Consider the following 12,098-nt stretch of genomic DNA (forward strand, 5'->3'; position numbering starts at 1 on the left):
TTTTCTGTTTAAAATTATTTATCTTTATCGAAAAATGTAATTATTATAGGATTGATTCAATATTAATCGTATAAATTGTGTAAGTTGGAAAATCGTTTTTTTTTTTATAGAACTTTTATCTTCTAGGTCAAAACTTCACCTTTTCCCTTGAAAATTTAACAATTTTGTTGAAAATTCGTTTTTTTTTTGTTCGATTCAATTTTTTATCACAGTTTTAATCTGGAAATTGTACTATTCCATTTTTGGTTGAAACTTTATCCTGTACATTGTATTAATTAATGCACAAATTATTTAATAGAAAATTAATTGATTTTGTTAAAAAGTAAACTTTTGGGTTGAAAATTGATATATTTTGTTAATTAGATTTTTTTCCTAAAATTAAAAAAATTGCAAAATAAAAAAATTGCCTTAAAATCGTCCTGATCTTTTTTTTTTAATTTTTAAAATCTTTTCAAATACTCACTTAAAATTAATTTTTCAAAATAAAAAATCATTTTCAATTTTCTTAGCAATCACAAAAATTTTTGTTATTCTTTTTAAATATTGTACAATTCTCAAAAAGCTTAATTTTTTTAATTTGCAAAAATCTGCATCGTGTTTCAAATTATTTGAAATAATTTCAAGTTTTAAATTAATTTTGCATCCTTTTTTAAATTAAAATTGAAGAGTTCGAACTTAAAATTTAGCTCATTACAAATTTAACAATTTAAGGCTTTCTATTTCGAAATATTCTGTTCAAATTTTCATAGTTTTCAACAGTTATTTGTAATGGATTGTTTTAATTGAACTGTCAAATATTGCTGATAATTAACGAAATTTTCTTTTCTTAATTAAACAATTTCAAATCGAATGAGTTAAAAGTAAAATTTTTTAAACTGAAATAATATTTTAGTCATAATTGAAAATAATTTTATGATTTAATTCTTTAATAATTAGTGTTTTAACTAATACAATGGAATGAAACCAAAAATGGAATAGTTCAATTTCCAGATAAAAACTGTGATAAAAAATTGAATTGAACAAAAAAAAACGAATTTTCAACAAAATTGTTAAATTTTTAAGGAAAAAAGTTAATTTTTGACCAAGAAGATTAATGTTTTATAAAAAAAAACGATTTTCCAATTTAACCAATATATACGATTAATTTTTAATCAATCCTATAATAGTTACATTTTCAAATAAAGATAAATCATTTTTAACAGAAAAAGTTAATTTTCAACAAAGTTGTTATATTGTCAACCAATCAGATGAATTTTCGACCAAGAAAATTAATGATATACAAAAAAAGACAAATTTTAAACAAAATACATGAATTATCAACGAAATTATTTAATTCTGAAGTCAAAAAGATGAATTATCTTCAAAAAGTTGAATTTTTTAGTCGAAAAATATGAGTTTTCAATCAAAGAGTTAAACTTTCAATCAAATAATTAAATTTTCAACCGTAATTAAAAAGCTTGTTAAAAAAACGTATTTTTTACAAAGTAGTTCAGCTCTTAGCGAAATAATCGACTTTTAAAGCCAAGAAGATGTACAGTTGATATTTCAACCACAATTGCATTTTTGCCGAAAAAAAATACATTATCAACCAAAAAGATTAAATTTCTACCAAACAAGGTCAATTTCCAACAAAAGACATGAACTTTTAACGAAATTATTTAATTTTAAAGTCAAAAAAAGTATTATCTACAAAAAAGCAGAATTTTTAACCCAATTTAAAGGCAAATAGTTGAATTTTCAACCATAATTATGAATCCTTAATGAGAAAAAATTAATTTTTTTACTTAGTTTTTCAACTTTAAGTGAATAATCGAATCTTCCACCCAAAAATTATGATTTTAATTTTTAACAATATAGTTGCATTTACAACAAAACGACTTTGCACCCAAAAAATATTTACAGTTGATAATTCAACTAAAAAATGTAATTTTTAATCAAAAATCATAAATTTTCCATAAAACAATTTAATTTCTACATAGAAAGACGAATTTTTAACAAAATACATGATTTTTTAACAAAAAATGGTATAGATTGTCAGATTCAATAATGTATTGATGAAGACCAACCAAATGAAATTTTCCATAAAACCAATGCCTTCTCATTAAGATGAGAATGTAAAAAGCAATGACTCCATTTTGTGGAAAACAAAGCAAGATAGGAAAAGAGATAAAATGACAAAAATTGTGCACCTAAAAAAGAATAGCAAATTTTTCAGGAATTATTTTTTTGTAGTATAAGTAGTTTTTGTTTTATTTTTGAAAAACAACGTTGGAAAGAAAAAAAATTATATTTGTGTACGATACAAGCTACGAGCATAAGTGAGAAAAAATGTATTCAACCAAAAAATATTTACAAATTTTTTACGAATATTTTGTTGATAGGAAGCGTAGTTTTTTTTTAATCGTATAAAACAAGATTAAAAATTTTTTAAATGATACAAAATCGAGCGCGAAGCGCGAAATTATGTTAATTAAAAAAAAATATTTAATGATGTTAAAAAAATTAAAAAGGATTTCAAATATTGTAGGGTATTTTAAAAGATTCCAAGGAATCTTAAATAGATTTTGATCATTTGAAGGGAATTCAAATATTTTAGGATATTTTTTTAAAAACACATTCCCGAAATTGGGAAATGATTTGAATAATTTGAAAAAGCCCTGGCGGATCGAAGGAACCGAATGAAGCATCTACAAAGTACCCGTAAAGACCCCCTTGGGTCCCCATTCGATTCCTTTTTAAAAAAACTCGAAAAAAACAGCAAAATCAACTTTTAAATTGTTGAAATTCGGATTCTACGTTAAAATTCCCTATAGAAGGTCACGGAATAATCTCAATAGCTTTTTAAAAAGGAACCGAATGGGGACCCAATGAGGTCTTTACGAGTACCTTGTAGAGGCTCCATTCGGTTCCTTCGGTCCGCCAGGGAGTATTGTAAAAGATTCCAGGAATTTTCACTGGATTTCAATAACCTGAAAGGATTCTAAGGAATTTTAAAATATTCCAAGAATTTTCAATATACGTTAAAAAATTGAAAGGTATTTAAAATATTTTAGGGCATTCTAAAAGATTCAAAAAATGTTTAGGGAGTTTTTTAGGGCATTTACAAAGATTCTAAGGAATTTTTAATAAATTCCAAGGCATTTTCAATAGATTTGATCAATTTATAGTCGTATAAAAGATTTCAAGGAATTTTCAATAAAATTTGATTTTTTAAAGGGATTTCAAAAATTTTAAGATATTTTCTTTTAAAAGAGTTTCCAAGGAATTTTTAATAAATTTGAATAATTTGAAAGTATCGTAAAAGTTTCGAGGAATTTTGAATATGTTTATAACGTTGGAAAGGATTTCAAATATTTTACGGTATTTTAAAAGATTCCAAGAATTTATAGAGAGCCTTCTAGGGTATCTACGAAGATTCTTGGGAATTTTCAATCGATTTTAAGAATTTTAAGGTATTTTAAAAGATTTAAAGGAATCTCCAATAGCTTTTCATAATTTGAAGGACTTTGAAAGATTTTAGGATTTTTTTTATAAAGAGATTCCTAATAATTTTCAATAGATTATCAAAATTTTTTAGTTATTTTAATATTTAAAGAATTTAAAGTGTGTTTTAGAGCATTTAAAAAGATTCCAATTAATTTTCAACTGAGTTATGGATTTTCAAAGATTTTCAATATATTTCAAGAATTCTAGAGAGTTTTAATAAATCCCAATAAATATATTTCAATATATTTTAATTATTTGTAGGGATTTAATAGATTTTACGTTATTTTTTTTTAAAGAGATTCCAAGAAATTTCGAATAAATTATAAGAATTTAAAAGATTGTACGTAATTTTTTTAATATTTCATGGAATTTTTAATCAAATTCAATAATTTTAAATTATTTTAAATGTTTCCAAGGTATCTTCAATAGATTTTGATAATTTGAATTTATTTAAAGATTTTAGAATATTTATCTTAAAAGTGATTCCATGGAATTTCCAATAGATTTAATTAATTTGGAGAGATTTTAAAATATTTTAAAAGACTTCTGGAATTTTAAGCGTGTTTTATGGTATTTAAAAAGATTTAAATAAAGAAATCTTCAATATATTTTAAAAGTTTGACGCGTTCACAAAAATATTTTGAAAAATTGAGAAAATTCAAAATTAATTTCTAATTGAAAAATTGGCAAATTAATTTCTAATTAAAAAATTGAATTAAAAGATTCCAAGGAATTTTCAATAGAAGTAATTGATTTTAAACATTTTAAGGGTTTTCAAATTATTCCATAAATTTTCAATAGATTACAAAATTTGAAAGGGATTACAAATATTTTAGAGTATTTTCAAATATTCCAAGAATTTTTAGGTTTTTTTTAGGGAATTTACAAATATTTTAAGGAATTTCCAATTTTATGAATTTTAGGGTATTTTAAAAATTTCCAAGGTATCTTCAATAGATTTTGATAATTTGAAAATATTTCAAATATTTTAGGATATTTAAAAAATAAATAAATTCCATGGAATTTCAAATAAATTTAATTGATTTGAAAAGATTTTAAAATATTTTAAAAGATTCCGAAAATTTTTATTAATTTATCAAAATTTTCAAAAATGTTAGGGTATCTTAAAATTAATTTGCAAATATCTTAAAGGATTTCAAACGATTGCAGAAATGTGTCGTAGATTAAGAAAATGTAAAGGGATTACAAATATTTTAGGGTATTTAAAAATATTCCAAGAATTTTGAGGGTGTTGTTTAGGGTACTTACAAATATTTTTAAGAATTTTCAATTTTAGGAATTTTAGGGTATTTTAAATCAGGTATCTTCAATAGATTTTGATAATTTGAAATTATTTCAAAGTTTTTAAAATATTTGTTTGAAAAGAGATTCCATGGATATGCAAATAGATTTAATTAATTTGATGAAATTTCAAAATATTTCAAAAGATTCCTGGAATTTTTAATAATTTATCAAAATTTTCAAAAATGTTAGAGTATTTTAAAACTGCAAGAATTTAAAGCATGTTTTAGGGTATTTAAAAAGAATCAAATTAATAAATCTTCAATATATTTTAATAATTTGAAGTGTTTACAAAGATATTTTAAAAGAAAATTTTAATTTAAAATTTATTTCAGATTGAAAAATTGAATTGAAAAATTTATGGAATTTTTTCAAAAGATCCTAAGGAATTTTTAATAGATTTATGTATATTTTAAGGAGTTTTAAATGTTAAGAATTTTAGGGTATTTTAAAAGATTACAAGGCATCTTCAATAGATTTTGATCATTTAAAACATTTACAAAGATATTTTGCAATAATTAAAAATGTATTTCTAATTGAAAAGTTTAGGGATTTTTTTCAAAAGATTCTAAGGAATTTTCAATAGATTTAATTAATTTGAAAGTAGTTGAAAAATTTTGAACGATTCCAGAAATTTGCAATAGATTTAAAATCTTCAATAGATTTTGATAATTTGAAATTATTTCAAATATTTTAGAATATTTGTTTGAAAAGTGTTTCCATGGAATTTCAAATAGATTTCATTAATTTGAAGAGATTTCAAAATATTCTAAAAGATTCCTGGAATTTAAAATAATTTATTTTCAAAAATGTTTCTAGTATTTAAAAATTTCAAGAATCTTAAGCGTTTTTAAGGGTATTTAAAAAGATTAAAATTAAGAAATCTTTAATATATTTTAATAATTTGAAGCGTTTTCAAAGCTATTCTGAAAAAATTGGAAAAATTAATTTCTAAGTGAAAAATTGAAAAAATTATACATCAATTTCTAATTAGAAAATTCAATTGAAAAATTTAAGGAATTTTTTCAAAAGATTCCAAAGAATTTTTAATAGGTTTAATTAATTTGAAAGTATTTTAAGGGATTTTAAAGATTCCATAAATTTGCAATATATTACAAAATTTTAAAGAAATTACAAATATTTTTAGGTATTTTAAAAAATTCCAAGAATTTGAGGGTGTTTTTTAGGGTATTTAAAAATATTTTAAGGATTTTTCAATGTTAAGAATTTTAGGGCATTTTAAAAGATTCCAAGGTATCTTCAATAGATTTTGATAATTTGAAATTATTTCAAATATTTTAGAATATTTTTTAAAAATAGATTCCAGGGAATTTCCAATAAATTTAAATAATTTTAAGAGGTTTCAAAAGATTTTAAAAGATTCCTGGAATTTTAAATTATTTATCAAAATTTTCAAAAATTTTAGGGTATTTTAAAATTTCCAAAATTTTAAGCTTGTTTATGGGTATTTAAAAAGATTCAAATTAAGAAATCTTCAATATATTTTAATAATTTGAAGCGTTTTCAAAAAATTATTTGAAAATCTTAAAAAATTAAAAAATTATTTCTAATTGAAAAATGTAGGTATTTCTTTAAAAGATTCCAAGGAATTTAAAATAGACTTTCATAATTTGAAGGAACTTCAAGGTATTTTAAACGATTTCAGGTATTTGAAATAGATTTTAAAAATGTTAAGGGATTTCAAAGTTTTTGGGATATTTAAAATTCCATAAGACTTTGAACTGTCTTTTAGGATATTTAAAAAGATATCAAGAACTGTTACAACATTTATATTATTTATTAATTCTCTTGAATTTAGTTTCATCTTCATTAGGACATATTTAAAAAAATTTATATTTCCATTAATTAAATTTCTATTTAAAAAATACTTTTTGCACCCTAAAATTCGTGGTGCTTGGAATCAACTTGAACTTCAACCCCTTTCACCCCTGATTGCTCCGTTCCTGACAGCTTCCCCCTCCTCAGTACATCACGCACACTCAACAGATTGAGGTGTGGCCACAGAGGGCAGCCATTTTCTTGTCTCTCTGTCGCAAAAGATTTCAGGTAAATACGCAATAAATACTCGATTAACCTAGCCAAGTGATTTCTCAAGTTATTTCGCGCAAAATATCGCCTCGAATTGTGAGTTCCGGGAGTTAATAACCTCAAAGCGGCCACGAGGAAGTGGAATGCCATGCGTTGCGTATCCACAGCATCTCCTCGAATTTAGTGATTAGAAAAGGACTCTTGAGCTCTCGAGAAAAGCTTCCTCTTCGTCCAGGTTCGTCAAAAGCAGTTAAAACTTCCCCAAGTCTCAGTCTCAGGTCTTCAATTTCGTAAGTAAATCGTCGCCGAAGCTCGTCAACCTCTGCGTCGCTATCCTCTCGTTCCAGCGCCCTCTTCCCCGTTGATCGCTGCCTGTGTACTTCCGGCTTTGTGAATTTCGTGACAACGTTTGATAATCAGTGATAACCAGACATGTCTACGTGAATCGCGTCAGTGCCTCTTTTGCCAGGACAATCTGGTCAAAAGAAAAATTGTGTAGTTTTGTTCGGGAGCGGAAACTTCGACTACTCGGGGTGTCATCGTTTGCCCAAAACAGCCTAGCAACAACAACCTCCGAAGGCAAATTTTCATTTCGAAGCAAGTTGCCAGGTCTCGTTTTTCATATTCCTCTCATTCTGTAGTGATTTCTGTGTCTCTGACCTCTGAAATTACGTTCTATCCAGTTTTATCTTCCCCCGCTGTCAAATAACTCAAATAAGCTGCAGGTAAAAGTCCAATATTTCGAATTTTCGAGTCAAGTAACTTTTTTTTATTTGTCAAATTTCTGTATCTTTTTTTTCCCTGCAAACTTAGAAATATTGTGTTTATCATTATTCAATTAAGGGGAGACAATGCATTATTGGTCGTGAATCTGGATTATCGATTTTGTTGGCGTTAAACATTGAATTTTCAGGGAATGTTTTGATGTTTGTTTGATGTCTTAATAAATGAGGGACGCTCTGAATTTCGATGTCGGTTCGAACAGGCTTTTATGTGATTAGCTGCATGAGATGGCAATTTTTGAAGGATCAAAGTTTGCAAAAGTTATATTATATAAAAATTGGACTGATTAGAATATGAAAATGAAGATGCTCCACCATTTTTAGAAATATTAGGCATGATGAGGTAATTGTCAGGAAATTCCCGCTATCCTTGTGACGAGAAATACGCAGAGGAAGTTCAACGAGAATATGGAAGAATTTATACTCGTATGACGTCAGATTTTTGAATTAATTAGTTGTGTTTTTAATTTTTAGAAAGATTATGACAAATGAAAAATTAAAGTTGGTAAAATTCTGTGTCAAAAGTAAAAAAATTAGAATGCGTGAACAAATTAAAAAGAATATTGACTCTTTTTAATTCATTTAAATATCTTAATGTTTATAGTTTTGTTGGTATTTTATAAAATACACTAATCTTCCTAAAAAAATTTTAAATCGATTGTTAATTTCTTGAGATCTTTTTAAATACTCTTAACATTTTTGAAATGTTTAAAATCCCTTCACATTTCTTCAATCTAACCTTTTTAAAAAATAAATCCATTGTTTAATCTGTCAGAAATTAAATGAAAAATAAAAAATACCTAAAAATCTTTAAAAATCCATTCAAATTTTCCAAATTTGATATAAAATACGTTGAAATAATTGAAATTCCTAAAATCTATTTTAAATTCCTTGAAATCTTTTTAAATGCCCTTAAAATTCTTGAAATCTTTAAAATGCCTTCAAATTTTTTAAGTCTGTTAGAAATACCATTAAATTTTTTCAAGTACACTAAAATTTTAGTTAAAAAATAACCAAAAATCTTTGAAATCCCTTTAAACTCTTGAAATCTATTGTAAATTCCTTGAAATATTTTTTAAAAATTACCTAAAAATTTTTGAAATCCCTTCCAATTTTGGAAATTACTTGAAATCTAAAATCTTTTACATTTTTGAAATCTTTTATGAAATCTTTGGAATCTTTAAAAAAAAAACACTAAAATCTTTGACATTCTTGAAATCTTTTGTAAATTTCTTGAAATCTGTTTAAATACCCTTAAAATGCTTGAATTCTAAAATCTATTAAAATTTTCTAAATTTGATATAATATACGCTGAAATCATTAGAATTCTTGAAATACCCGTTAAATTTTTCAAATCTAAAATCATGAAAATTTTTTGAAATGTTTTCCAATATCCTAAAATCTAATATTTTATAAATTGCTTTAAATTTTGGAAATCTTTTATAAAAGCCTGGAATATTAAAAAAAATCTTAATATCTTATATCAAATTCTTGGGATCTTTAAAAAATACCCTAAAATCATGGAAATCCCTTAAAATTTTCAAAATTGCTTGAAATTTAAAATTTTTGGAATCTTTTAAAAAATACACTAAAATCTTTGAACTAGAATGAAATCTATTGTAAATTCCTTGAAATCTTTTTAAATACCCTTAAAATTCTTAAAATCTTTAAAATTGCTTCAAACTTTTTAAATCTTTTAGAAATTCCTTCAACTGTTTTAAAATGCCCTAAAATTCTTGAAATTTATTACAAATTCCTCTAATTGATTGCAAATACCCTTTAAATGATTCAAATCCAAAATCTTGCAAATTCTTTGAAATGTTTTCAAAAATCCTAAAGTCTAATATTTTATAATTTGTTTTAAATTTTTTGAAATCTTTTATAAAAGTCTTGGAATATATAAAAAAAAATCTTTGAAATCCTTTCAAATTCATTGAATTTTAAAAAATACCCTTAAATTCTTCAAATATATTGTAAATTACTTGAAATGTATTTAAATTCGTTACAATATTTTCAAAAATCGTAAATTTATTAAAAATTTATTGTGAATTCCGTCAAATTATTTTCAATACACTTCAAATTCTTCAATACTAAAATCCTATGAATTCTTGACATCTAAAATCTTTGAAATTCCTTTAAATTTTTTAAATCTTTTACAAATTCTTTGGAATCTTTCTAAATACACTCGACATTATTGAAATCTAAAATCTTTAAACTCCCTTCAAGTATTCTTCGGCTGTTATAAATTCTTAAAATCTATTGAAAATTCTTTGGAATCTTGATATTTTGAAATCTCTTTTAAGTTTGGAAATCTGTTATAAATTCCTTGAAATCTTGTAAAATACCCTAAAATTCTAGAAATGGCTTAAAGTTCCTTGGAATCCTTTAAAATACCTACAGCTCCCTTAAAATTATTGAAACCTTTTAAAATAACTCTAAAATCTTTGACAGTCCTGTATATTTTTGAAACATATTAAACATTTCTATCATTCAAAAAAACTCAAAAATCCCTTCAAATTATTAAAATCAATTTCAAATTTTTTGGATTCTTTCAAAACACCCTACATTTTTAAATGCTTTAAATTACCTTACCATACTTGATAAATACCCTAAAATTCCTTAAAATTACTGAATACTATTAAAATTTTATGGAATCTTTAAATACCCTAAAAGCTTTAATATCACATTAAATTGTTGAAGTCTGTTGAATATTCCTGGAATGTTTAAAAATTCCCTAAAATCCCTTAAACCCCTTTCAAGTTCTTTCAATCATTAGAAAATTCCTGCATTATTTTTAGATAATCGAAAGTCTTTAAAGAAAAACCCTAATTTCTTTTAAATGTCCTTAAATTCTCAAAATCTGTAGGAAGTTCCTTGAAATTTTTGAAAATATCTTAAAATCTTGGAAATTTATTTAAAATTGATTAGAATCTTTTAAAATCACTTAACCTTTTTAAACTATTGAAAATTATTTGGAATTTTTTGACTTCTTTAAAATTCTTGAAATCTTTTAAAATTCTTAAAATCCATTGAAAGTTCTTTAAAATGTGTTTAAAAATCCTGAAATCTTTTGAAAATCCCTAGAATATGCTTGAAATATTTTTAAATATCCTAAAATTCTTACAAATTCTTTTGAACAATTATTTAAATACCTTAAGAGCAGTTTGAATCATCAGAAAGCTTATAAAATCCCTTCCAAATTTCTTGAAATATTTTAAAATACCCCAAGATCCCTAAAATCTATTGAAAATTCCTTAAAATCTACTTTAAAATCTACTTTAAAATCCTTTGAATCTTTTAAAATTCCTAAAATGTATTGAAAAGTCTTCAAAATCTACTGAAAATTCTTAAGAATCTTTTTAAATATTGTGATAAAAACCCTAGAAATTCTTTGAATTTTTTAAACTGGCCGAAAATCTTTGAAAACCCTAAAAAATTCTTCAAAGTCTTAAAATCTATTGATAATTGTTTGAAAAAAATATTGAAATACCTTGAGAGCTTTTAAAATCATAGATCGTTCTTATAAAATTCCTTAAAATCTTTTAAAATACCTAAAATGCCTTCAACCTTTTTATTATATATTTGTCAACTTTGATTTTTTTATGTAATTATTTATTAGGAGGCTTCATTTTTTAAATTTTCAATGAAATTTCAAATAATAGCGTGTGAAGTTAGTTCAGTCAAATTAGAAACGTTGTGTTTATCATTATTAAATTGATTCTGGTGAGACAATTATTTACTGGTCGTGAATTAGATTATCGATTTTAATGGCACTAAACGGAGAATTTGCAGGGAATTTTTTTTATACTTATTTGGCATTGAATAACTGAATTTCGTTGACGGTTCCTAAGAGACTTTTTTTTGTAGCGTTAACGACTGGATGTGTCAGCAATTTCTTGAGGATCCTATTTTGATTAAATCTCGTCCGCTTTCTGGTATTATCTCTGGAAAAACGATTTTTACAGATCTTATAATCTAAACTGTAAAACTTCAATCACTGAATGTATTTTACTCTTTTGCTGGTTGGATTTAGATTCAGGGTCAAGTTTCAATTTTCTTTATTTAGAATTAACCAATTTGATATCAAGAAATTTGCAAATGATTCGGAGCAATTATCAGAATACGAAAATAAAGATCGTTCACCATTTATATGTAGATATATTAGGCACGATGAGGTAATAGCCAGGGAATTTCCGTTATCGCACAGACGAACAGTACTTGAAGGAATTTCAACGACCGTTTGAACGAATTTATTCAAATCCCTTAATTTATTCTCGTGTAACTTCGGATTATTAAATTATTTGTATTTCGAATTATTGGATAGATTTTGAGAAATTATAAGTCTACATTTAATTGTCAAAATCGAAAAATTAAAATGTCTTTAAGGGCATGTGACACAGCTAAATACCTATATTACCGACCTCACTTTTTCCGTTCACTGAATGTTTTTTTGAACCTAAGAACTTTTTTTGTAAATAA

At 24.4% G+C, this 12,098-nt stretch overlaps 1 protein-coding gene across 6 annotated transcripts in view; it reads left to right on the forward strand.

Moving 5' to 3' along the window:
- Positions 1-6,751: 6,751 nt before the first annotated feature.
- Positions 6,752-12,098, forward strand: part of LOC117174300 (ras-like GTP-binding protein Rho1) — a 29,547-nt gene continuing 24,200 nt past the window's right edge. Inside the window, exon 1 of one of the 6 annotated variants that reach the window (XM_033363276.1) lies at positions 6,752-6,855. The gene's annotated coding sequence lies outside the window, so the exon portion shown is untranslated. Of the gene's footprint in view, positions 6,856-6,889; positions 7,073-7,177; positions 7,447-12,098 lie in introns of those variants that run through there. The other 5 variants (XM_033363274.1, XM_033363279.1, XM_033363278.1 and 2 more) reach the window with 5 other exon arrangements.

This window comes from Belonocnema kinseyi, chromosome 6 (assembly GCF_010883055.1).
Source record: "Belonocnema kinseyi isolate 2016_QV_RU_SX_M_011 chromosome 6, B_treatae_v1, whole genome shotgun sequence".
Lineage (NCBI taxonomy): Eukaryota > Metazoa > Arthropoda > Insecta > Hymenoptera > Cynipidae > Belonocnema > Belonocnema kinseyi.